Here is an 11,971-nt window from a genome sequence, read left to right on the forward strand (position 1 = left end):
ATAAAATTGTAACACCCCGTACCCGAGACCGTTGCCGGAGTCGGACACGAGGGGTTCACAGACTAAATTCGCTTACTATCGCAGTCCATTTTAAAAATTTCCAGACAGCTGGCTAACTGTGTCGCTGTCACCTTAAAAATCATATCTTGAGTTTCACAACTATAAAATCAGTTTCGTGATTTTTCCCTCAAACTAGACTCATATGTACATCTACATATTGTTTTCTAGAATTTTTGGTCGGGCCAATTAGTACAGTTTATTAGTTAAATTCTCCCCTGTTACAGGGTGCGACTACACTGACCTTCATGCATTAAGATTTGGATATCTCCCTGTACAGGGCTTCAATACTGATGCCGTTTGTTTCTATAGAAACTAGACTCAGAGAGGAATCTATACATATATGGCATGACTCCTAATTATCTCTGGTTAATTTATAATGGATTTCCAAAGTCGGAATAGGGAATCCAGAAACTGTTCTGGCCCTGTTTCAAGAAAACCTAATTATCTCTTAACATACCACTCATATGACCGTTTCGTTTCTTCCATATGAAAGTGGATTCATCAAGGTTCATTTAAATAATTTATTCACTATTTAATTCTATTCCTACTATTTTTAGTGATTTTTCAAATATACATCACTGCTGCTGTCAGCATCTGCCTTTAAGGTAGACTTTACCTATTTCATAGTTTCCATGATTCAACTAGCCCTTTTAGCATAAATAGCACAAATTATGATAGTGATTGACCATTCCCATGGCCAACCCTTGTTAAGCATAACCACACCTCTCAATAACCATATCCATACTAAATGATTATAACATTATGCTCAAACATATATAAGCCATTTTCACATGGCTATCCAAAATTATACAAATCCAAAGGGTCCATGACCCACTACAAAAGGGTAGTCCTATACATGCCATTTTCAGAGTTCAACCAAAAGTGTACCAAAAGGGCTTTGATAGTGTGGGCGACTTCGACTTCAATAATCCTGAGTCCGATAGCTGACGAACCAAAATCTATAAAACAGAGATTCAAAGAACGGAGTAAGCATTTAATGCTTAGTAAGTTTTAAGCAAGACAAAGTGTTCTCAATCACTATTATTGGTCATTCATTTCAACTGTTCGATGAAGTTAATCTAGAGCTTCATCTCGATCTATAATATCATTAAACGAACAGTTGGCTGCCACATATATACTTTCGAATAATAATGACCTAGATGGTCAAATATTTCCAAAGCACATTCTCACATTTGGAGTTATAATATTAATCACATTTACCTACCTCTTTGATACTGATAATTCACCTCGAAATCACTCCACCGATGAGTAAGTAATACGTACCTGAACATCTTGAATACATAATACTTATTTGATGGTAACTTAATGCAGATACTCAATATCAAAGTCTTACTTGAATCCTAGCATTTAGCCGTCGGGTCTTTAAAGCTCGGATATAGTACGAGCACGAAGCCTACGGACATTAATCAGGATAATACTCTCGCATAAAGCCTGCGGGGTTTTAACCCGGATATAGTACTGACACAATTGCCCTTCGGGACTTATCACATTTATACACTTTCACATCCATCACGTTGGCCACTCGACCCTGTCACATACATACACTTTCACATTCATCACATCGGCCATTAGGCCTCATCACATATATACACTTTCACATTCATCACATCGGCTATTAGGCCTTATCACATATATACACTTTCACATTCATCACATCGGCCATTAGGCCTTATCACATATATATACACTTTCACATTCATCACACTGGCCATTCGGCCTTATCACATATATACACTTTCACATTCATCACATCGGCCATTAGGCCTTATCACATATATACACTTTCACATTCATCACATCGGCCATTAGGCCTTATCACATATATATACACTTTCACATTCATCACATCGGCCATTAGGCCTTATCACATATATATACACTTTCACATTCATCACATCGGCCATTCGGCCTTATCACATATATACACTTTTACATTCATCACACCGGCCATTAGGCCTTATCACATATATATACATTCACATCACAATTATCCAAATACACTTCACATATCACATATACTATCATGTATACACTTTGTCTTGGCCGAATCTACATTAATCATTTCCCAATGAATAATTCAATTTCACGCCATACTATCATTTCATATTCGAATACTCATAAACTTACAATTTCACAAATTTTAATATCAAAGATCCATCTAACACTCATGTATTGTTTGACAATATCACGATTTAGAATTCACGTATGGGTTTAATCAATAGCTTATGAGTAACTAAAACAAGTTTTATCCATGTTTACAACAAAATCACATATTCATTACGAGCTGTTTTCCTGAGCAGTAGTCACTAAATTATTTATAACTGGAGCTAAAAAACTCCAAATCACTTGCCGTTAATTTTCCCTGAATATAGACTCGTATATCTTCCATCCATAAAATTTTCAGAATTTTAGGTTTGGCCAATCAATACCAGATTTTTCTTAAAGTTTCCCCTGTTTCACTATTTGACTAATCTGACCACTCTTCACTACGAATCAAATTTCTCATTTTACAGAATTCAAAATGTGTTGTATTTGATTTCATTTGAAACTAGACTCATTAAGGAGTCTAAGCATATAATTTTTATCTTATAACCATTTTTGTACAATTTATAATGATTTTCTAAAAACAGAACAGGGGATTTCGGAGTCATTCTGACACCGTCTCACACAACTTTAAATATCTCTTTATAGGAAATTTGTTTGCTCACAAGGTCTCTTTTATAAGAAACTAGACTAATTAAGCCTTGATTACATATTTGATTCAGCCTATAATTCCACACCAACAATTTATAGCGATTTTCTAAAATCACGTTACTGCTGCTGTCCAAAGCAAATTATTACAATTTGCTCTTAACTTTCCAAGTCCAAACACATATGAACTTACCATTTGAGTTTAAGACATATCATGGCCACATCATATGTTATTAAATCAACTCATTATGTCCTATTATGATTGAATTCACTCAACGTTTAATCACTTAAAACTTACCTCGGATGTGGTCGACGACTAGATATCCACGGCTATTTGTTTACTTTCTCTTTTCCCCCATCCGACTTTGATCCTCTTTGCTCTTAAGCTTGAGTAAAACAATTGATTTGCTTAAGTACTTAACCAATATTATTCACTTAACTATCACATTGGGCAATCACATATCATTTAATCTATATCTAAAACAATAGATTTCAATATGTATCATATTCGATAAAACATACCATGACTCGATTTCATGCTTATTTAATTTAGCTAATTTCATAGCCGATTAATCACCTTACCCCAACATTACTCAATGCCGAATATTAACCCAACATCACAAGCATAATCACCATGAAACTTACCTTGATACACATTTTATCCCATTGCCGAATACATATATATATATCACCAAACAAATTTTTATTCACATCTCTATAATTGATCATAATCAGACATTATAAACAAATCAACTAGTTTAGCATTCAAATTCTTCTAATCATTCCTCAATCACTTACTCAATGAACAATAATCCAAGCACATCAAAAACAACATCAAAGAAATACAAACATCCATGACTGAATGTCATCTTCATAAATTTACAAAAACATTTGCCATGAGTTAGCTTCTAGACTTGATGACCACTCCAAATATACAAAGACTTTCAATGAAAGAGCATTAACATACCTCTTCCTAAACATCAACCAACCCATCATGAAGCAAGAAAATTCTCTTCTTCTTCCTTCCTCAAGTCACGGCAATAGGGGGAGCAAGGATGAGACAACTTTGTTTTCATCACCCCTCCCTTTTTATTACTTTATTACTAACCTTTTATTTTATTATTTCTAACATAAATCACTAATACAAAAATGTTTATAATAGGCTTTAACCCATAGCATGGCCGGCCACTACTTGTCATAGGTGGAAATTTGATATGCAAGCCCATTATTTTCATAACATGCACTAATAGGTCCTTATAGTTAACCTATCACCTTTTAAAAGTGCCACACTTAAGTCCTATTAATTAAATTCACATGCAATCGACTAAATCGAAGCTCAAAACTTTCACACCTTCATAATCACATATTTTAGACAATAAATATCACATTCAAATAATAATTGGGGACTCGGTTTAGCGGTCCTGAAATCGCTTTCCGACTAGGGTCACTTTAGGGGTGTCACAACTCACCTCAACCATACCGAATCAGAAAATGCTGAGTACCATAAGAGGGATTTCTTCATTCAGTGTGGTAGCAACAATGTGGGGATCTGTGGCATCTAATAAGACTCTATCTCCAACCTTAAGTTGATTTGGAAAGGTATTGAACTCGTTCTATCATAGATTCTGTGTTCTCGGTTTATACCTCCACCATTTATCTAGCTCCTCGATTTGGAGCCTTCGATCTTCATTAATAGGTCCTCTACTATTGCTTGAGAATGCCTCATGTACTTCCTTCAGACTTATTTCTTGCAAAGAAGGTTGCACCATATTGTCAGTTTTAGTAGAATGGTTTAGACGATCACTTTCAATTTCCAATGTGTTGCCGGAATTGCGAACTTGAAGGGTGATTGTTTCGTCTCCCACACGAACTGTGAGTTCACCTGTGCCAACATCAATAATTGTTTTAGTAGTTGCTAAAAAGGGCCTTCTTAGAATTAAAGGAGTGTTGCTATCCTCCTCTATGTCTAGAACAATGAAGTCAACGGGAAGTATAAATTTATTGATTTTAACTAGGTCATCTTCAATAATACCCCTAGGGAATCTTATAGTTTTATCTGCTAATTGAATGCTCATCCTATCCTGTTTGGGTTTCCCGAGACCTAGTTCCTTAAACATTTTGTAAGGCATGACGTTGATACTAGCCCCTAAATCAGCTAATGCATTATTAACATCTAAACTACCAATTAAGTAAGGAATTGTAAAACTCCCTGGATCTTTTAATTTGTTTGGTAGCTTATTTTGCAGAATATCTGAGCACACTGCGTTTAGCTCCACATGTGACGCCTCATCCAACTTTCTCTTATTTGCTAAAAGCTCCTTCAAAAATTTCATTGCGTTTGGCATCTGCGATAGAGCTTCAATAAACGGTAAGTTAATGTGTAATTTTTTTAAGAGTTTAAGGAATTTACCAAATTGTTCATCTAAATGGTCTTTCCTTGTTGCGTTGGGGTATGGCACACACGGTTTATATTCGACATTCACTGATTTATTTTTATTATGACCTACCTCACCTTGACCTTTGCTTACCATAGTTTCTTGCCTCAATTCTGGTTCAGGCTCAACGACTCCTTCGTCATCTTGAATATTAATTGCGTTGAGCTGTTCCCTTGGGTTGGGTTCAGTAGTACTTGGCAAGCTACCTTGTGGTCGTTCGGAGATTAGTTTGGAAAGCTGGCCTATCTGAGTTTCGAGCCCTTGGATCAACACTTGTTGATTTTTAAGTGCTGACTCAGTGTTCTGAAATCGGGTTTCTGACACCGATATAAACTTTGAGAGCATCTCTTTAAGGTTCAGCTTCTTTTCCTATTGATAAGGTGGTTATTGAAAACTCAGAGGAAGTTGTGGTCTTTGATTTCCTTGACTGCCCTATGAGAAATTTGGGTGGTTCCTCCAACCTGCATTGTAACTGTTACTATATAGATTATTTTGGGATCGAGAGTTATTGTTACCCATATATTGGACTTGTTCCTCCTCGATGCTATGGTTGAAGGGTTGATACTCTGTGCATGCTCTTCCTCCATTCGTCCCGCACCTCATTACTGGATGTACTTGAGTAGAACCAAGTAAACCATCAATCTTTTTATTTAGAAGTTCTACCTGATTTGACAGCATAGTAACTGAATCGACATTATAAACGCCTGCTGTTTTAGTTTGCTTAGTCCTCATGACATGCCACTGATAGTTATTTAGTGACATCTCCTCTATAAACTCATAGGCATCTTCAGGTGTTTGATTATTGATGGTTCTGCCAGCAGCTGTGTCAACCATTTGTCGAGTCGAAGGATTCAGGCCATTATGGAACGTTTGAACCTTTAGCCAAAGCGGTAACCCATTGTAAGGGCACCTTCTCAATAAGTCTTTGTATCTCTCCCATGCATCGTAAAGAGTTTCTAAGTCCATCTGCACAAATGTAGAGATATCATTACGTAATTTAGCCGTTTTAGCAGGTGGAAAATATTTTAAAAGAAATTTTTCGATCATTTGTTCCCAAGTAGTGATTAACCCTCGTGGTAATGAGTTCAACCACTGTTTAGCTTTGTTCCCCAATGAAAAAGGGAATAACCGAAGATGAATGGCATCATCAGAAACACCATTAATTTTAAATGTATCGCATAGTTCTAAGAAGTTTGCTAAGTGAGCGTTGGGATCGTCATCCTACAAACCATCAAACTGAACAAATTGCTGTATCATTTGAATAGTGTTAGGTTTAGTTCAAAAGTATTTGCAGCTACAGCAGGTCTAACTATGCTTTATTCAGTTCCTGTTAGAGAAGGTTTAGCATAATCATACATAGTGCATGGAGCAGGATTTTGATTAACCGCAATTGTAGGAGGTAGCTAATTGTCTTGGTTTTCAGCCATCTCTTCGGTTGGAGTTTGACTATCATCCTCTTGCTCGTTCTCTATGTATCTCAAGCTTTGCCTTATTTCTCTTCGATGTCTGCGAACTGTGCGATCGATTACTTTGTCAAAATTTGACAGGTTTCTTCTAGTCATAAACTATAAAAACTTGGCACGAGAAAGAAAAAAAATTTGAAACTGAAACATAAAAAATAAATGGATAAAGTAATAAAAATTGAGTGTTCCTAATATCTTAGTTCCCCAGTAACGGTGCCAAAAACTTGATCGCGTGATTTCGTGATAGGTTTTAAATATTTATAATTAATCGTTCTTGAAACTAACTATTATCGCGATGTAGGCAAGTGTACCTTTCGAACAGTAGTATAGTTTTAGCAAGACTAGATTCTCAAACCCAAAGGAACTAAAAGTACTAGTAATGACTATCTTTTTATTATCTAGCCTAACAATAAAGAGGTTTTGTTTTAACTAACTAATTATCTAAACTAAGAATTCACAGAGAATAGAATTGGGGAATTGCTTTTGGGAAAATCGATTGAATCAAGACAATACCTAAGGAAAAATCCACCTAGACTGTACTTGTTATTCTGGCTCCGAATCGGACAATTTATTCATTTAACTTATTCCGTAGAGATCCCTAAGTTATATTATTATCCCTATTCAGGACTAATAATGTCTAATCCCTAGATTGAATAATTGAGACTTTCTTTAATTAACACCCTAGGGTTGCATTAACTCGATCTCTAGATCCCCTTATTAGGTTTCACCCTAATCCGGCAAAATCTTGTCACCCTATGCCTAGGCGCAAACAACTCCACTTAATTATGACAAATGTACTCTTAGACAGGGTCTATTCCTCCTATGAATAAGAGCTTATCTTGAATCAATATCCTGAGATATCAAAACAAGAATTAAGAACACATAATTAAGAACAAGTTAATTATTTATCATACAATTTAGAAAATAATAACAAGATTCATCTTAGGTTTCATTCCCCTTAGGTATTTAAGGGTTTTAGTTCATAACTAAATAAGAAAACATCTCAGAATAATAAAGAATACAAAACATAAAGAAAACCCAAAACTCCTGAAGGGGAAATTGAGGAGAGATCTTCAGTCTTGATGGTGAATCTGACTTCTGAGATGGATCAATTGGCTTCCTTGGAGTAATTCCTTACTCCATATTCTCTGTCTCATTTTCTTCCTCCTCTAGGGTGTATTTATAGGCTTTGGAATGCCTAAGAGCCCTCAAAATTAGCCTTTCCCAAATTGGACTTAACTTGGGCTCGTCAGGGACACGCCCGTGTGACAGCCCGTCTGCGATTACTTCAGGCCGCGCTCGAGCCAGCCAAATTGATACAGCCATGTGGTCTGCCCGTGTGAGGAGGTCCAGGCCGTGTTGATTTCGTACTTTGGCCTATTTTCTCTGTTTTTTGCCTGTTTCTCATTCCTTTCGCTCTCATATGCTCTCTTAAGTATAAAACATGAAATTAAAGCATTAGGAGCATCGAATTCACCAATTCTAATAGGAAATCATCCATAAAATGCATTAAACATGGGGTAAAAATATGTATAAATTACGGTTTATCAAAACCTCTAATATTTTAAATCATACACTTAATGCCATAACAATAAAGAATTTTAATTCAAGCATGATATTGCATTATTGTTACCATACGAACTTACCTAGATACCACAAAGGTGAAAAAAAAGACGTAATCGTCCATAAATTGATTTTCCCCGTTCTAGGCCCAAATCACATTTTTCAACATCTAAAACATTACATTAAGCTAATTAAAACAATATATTAATCAAATTAGTCCATTGACACACTTTGCAAAATTTTACAATTTTGCCCCTCTATTTTGCCAAAATTACCAAATTGCCCCTAGACTCGAAACAAGATTTTTTTATTCAATTTCTTTACTCCTTAAGCCTAGATAAATCATTTTCATAACTATTAAAACTCACAAAAATCATTATTACACACATTAACAACCCATTTTACAACTTTGTATAATAACCTTTTAAAGGTATTTTCATGCAAATTTCCTTCACAAAAGTTGTTTATTAGACACCTACAACTCATATTCTTCCATAAAAACTCAGCAACGACACATATACATTCATGGAAAAACCCTAGACTCTTTATCATTTTTCAAACTAGACCCCTCATTTGAAAGCTTATGCTTTAGGGGTTCCAAAAATGTAAAAATCATCAAGAAAAAAACCAAAGATCACTTACTTGAGAGGGATCTAAGTGGCTGAAAGTTTTTAAAGCTCAAAACCCTTATTTTTTATGGAAAATTTGGCTAAGAAGAAGTGAATGGAGAGAAAAAGATGAAGGCTAGGCATGGGCATTATTTTTATCACAAAAAATGACATCATTCACCTAATATTTTTGACCATTTGATTTTTCTATCACTCATGGTCGGACAACACTCTTAAAAAGGGGTCTAATTGCATTTAAAGGCCCCCAATTTTATTTATCTAGCTATTTAACACATTTAGGTACTAAAATACAACTTTTACCCTTTTCGCGATTTAGCCCTTTTTCGAAATTAAGCTAGAAATCGCTAAAATTAGTTTACTAAAATTAACATGCACTTGTAAAATCACATTATAAAACATAAAATAACATAAAAATAATTTTCTCTGGCCTCAGAATAGTAGTTTCGAAACCACTGTTCTGACTAGGCCAAAAATCGGGTTGTTACAGGAAGTTGTTGGCTTGGTATTTTTGAAATTATTAAAGTTCATTAAGGGTAAAAATGGTAAAATGTTTATTAATGTATGTTAAATAAAAAAATTAATTTTTTTTTTCATTCCTTCACCATATTTGCGAAAATACAAAAGAAAAGAAAGTTTTTTTTCATTCAATTAGTGTTCAACTATTATTCATGTTAATTAAGGTATGATTTTTGATCGGGTTTTGATAATTTCTACATTTTTGTAATCGTTGCTTAGTAATCTTTGAAGCCCATCCTCAATTTCAGAATTTGTTGATAATTTTAAGTCGTGTCATTCTTGATAATGTGAGTTTTGTGTAAATGATAGAAAATGAAGATATGTGTAAGGTTACTATGTTTTGTATTGGGATTTTTGATGAATTTGAGTATTTTGGGCTAATTTGTGAAAATGAGAAATTGAGGGACTAAAATGTGAAATAAATAAAAGAAATGAGCTTCCAGGGACCTTAGTGAAATTCAGGAATATTTTTGTGTTTTGTGAAATAGGGACTAAATTGCAAAAAATGTGAAATGTTAGGGGTAAAAGTGTAATTATCCCATTTTTGTGTTTTTAGATGAAATTGAATGAATATATGATTAAATAAGTTGAATTTGTATTGAATTAGATCAAGAAATGAGGAAATCAAATTTGGATCAGGGAATGTCAAAAATTATCGAATTATCATTCTGGTCTGTTCGTGTTAGTATGAGGTAAGTTCATAAGTAAGTAAATGTTGTTAAATTGAAATGTATGTGCATTATAAGAGCTGAATTGAGTTGTAAAGAAATATATATATGTGATGCCAAATTGAATAGAGCTTTGGAGAATCTGTTCCGATCATGGATTGTTCGAATCAGTGAAATTGAGAAAGTTCCAATAATGTGACAATGTCTGAAAAGCCCGTACAAACCATAGGAATAGTTAGGATACATATGTCATGACATAAGATTCCGATATGTGTTATCGTGTAAGACCATGTTTGGGACATTAGCGTCGATTTGTGATTTACATGTAAGACCATGTCTAGGACATCGGCATCGTATTTGATTTCGTGTAAGATCCCATCTGGGATAGTGGCATCGATATTTGTGTGCATGTAAGACCACGTTTGGGACGTTGGCATTGTACGAGCTTTCTAAGTTATCCGAGTATCCTTATTGATTCTGAACGGTTCAACGGGCATTCCGAGAAATGAATAACCATGTGAAATTGTATCTGATTCAGGTACATGTGATTTGTTATTAAATTCAGAAATGAAAGGTGAGTATGTATCATATGACCATATGTGAAATATATGACAACGAATGATATGAAGTATATAAATGAATGATGTGTTATATATGCTCTGTAACACCCTGATTTTCGGGATTTTTCGGGTTTCTGTGATTTTTGGTAAATTTTGAAATTTTGGTGTTCTGAATATTGGAATTGTGTTTAAGTGTGTTAGTGGGCCTTTAAAAGGCCCAAGCCTAAGTTAAACACAGTAAAATATCAAGGTTGGATTTCAAGTGAATAAGAGACTTGGTTAAGTGGGCTTTTAAGAAGAACTTCATAAATTATGACGCAAATAAGGCCTTGGTAAAGTGTCAAGGTGGCGCCACTAAGTTCCTAAAAAAATGGCGTCTGGGAAGGAATTAAAGGTACATGGTTCAAGTTGCAAGGTAAGCATATTGTTACTTTTTAATTTTAGGCATGTGCCGGGCATGTGATCACTTAAGTGAATTTCGGCAAAGGCCTTAGGGAGGTTGGGCCGATTGTTTTAGTTGATATTAGGGTTAGGTTCTTTTCTTTTTCTGTCTTGGAGAATTAGGGTTAGCCACCTGAAAGCTTTCAGTGTCATTCATCCTTTATGAGTTCTCACAAAAGCCGAAAACGCAAATTCCTTCTCCTTGGTGTCGATTTCTTCTTCCTCTCTTTTTCCTCCATTTGCTTTCTTCCTTTTTTCTTTTTCTTCTAGCCGAAACCTTCTGATCACCTTACTCACCTCCTCTATCAATCCCATCCTCCACAAAACCTCCATAGCCGATTGCCATAAAAAGCTGAAATCCCAAAAACTCACTTCTTGTGCCGATTACTCCAAGCCAAAATCCTTCAGTTATTTTTGTTCTTTTTGATCAACTTTCATCTTCTCTAAACCCTTAGTATCTATCGGCAACATTACTTAAAAGTTATAGCCTCAAATCGTCATCTTCTTCATCGACTTAAAAAGTCGAAATACCATAGATTTAGGGACTTATAGCCAAAACTTCAGATCTTCTGGATTCGAGTTCTACTATCATTTAGAGGATAGATCTGCATCAGATTTGCATAGAAATCAAAGAGGAATAAGTGGTAAGTGCTCATCACCTCAGATCTAGTCTTATTTTACAATTTAGAAAAGTCGAAGTCCCTAAAATCTAGGAAGGCTGTCGATTTGGGCATAGGGCTTTAAGGGTCTTTAACCGATGATTTCTTTTGGTGATTAGTTATTCTAGAGGTTTGATCAGAGGCTTGGATATTTGGAACAACTAGTCTTAGATCTAGTTATCGGTTTTCGGCAAAAAGGTAAGATTCTAAAGGATTTAGGGGCATGGTTCGAATATGGGTTGCTGAATATTGGGATTGGTTGTTG

At 35.1% G+C, this 11,971-nt stretch overlaps 1 non-coding gene across 1 annotated transcript; it reads left to right on the top strand.

The window, feature by feature from the left end:
• Positions 1 to 6,099: 6,099 nt before the first annotated feature.
• On the top strand, positions 6,100 to 6,206 carry LOC121212972 (small nucleolar RNA R71). Its single transcript, XR_005908342.1, has one exon. It is a non-coding gene; the product is annotated as a small nucleolar RNA R71 (small nucleolar RNA).
• The last annotated feature ends 5,765 nt before the right edge of the window (positions 6,207 to 11,971 follow it).

This window comes from Gossypium hirsutum, chromosome A13, assembly GCF_007990345.1.
Source record: "Gossypium hirsutum isolate 1008001.06 chromosome A13, Gossypium_hirsutum_v2.1, whole genome shotgun sequence".
Taxonomy (NCBI): Eukaryota; Viridiplantae; Streptophyta; class Magnoliopsida; order Malvales; family Malvaceae; genus Gossypium; species Gossypium hirsutum.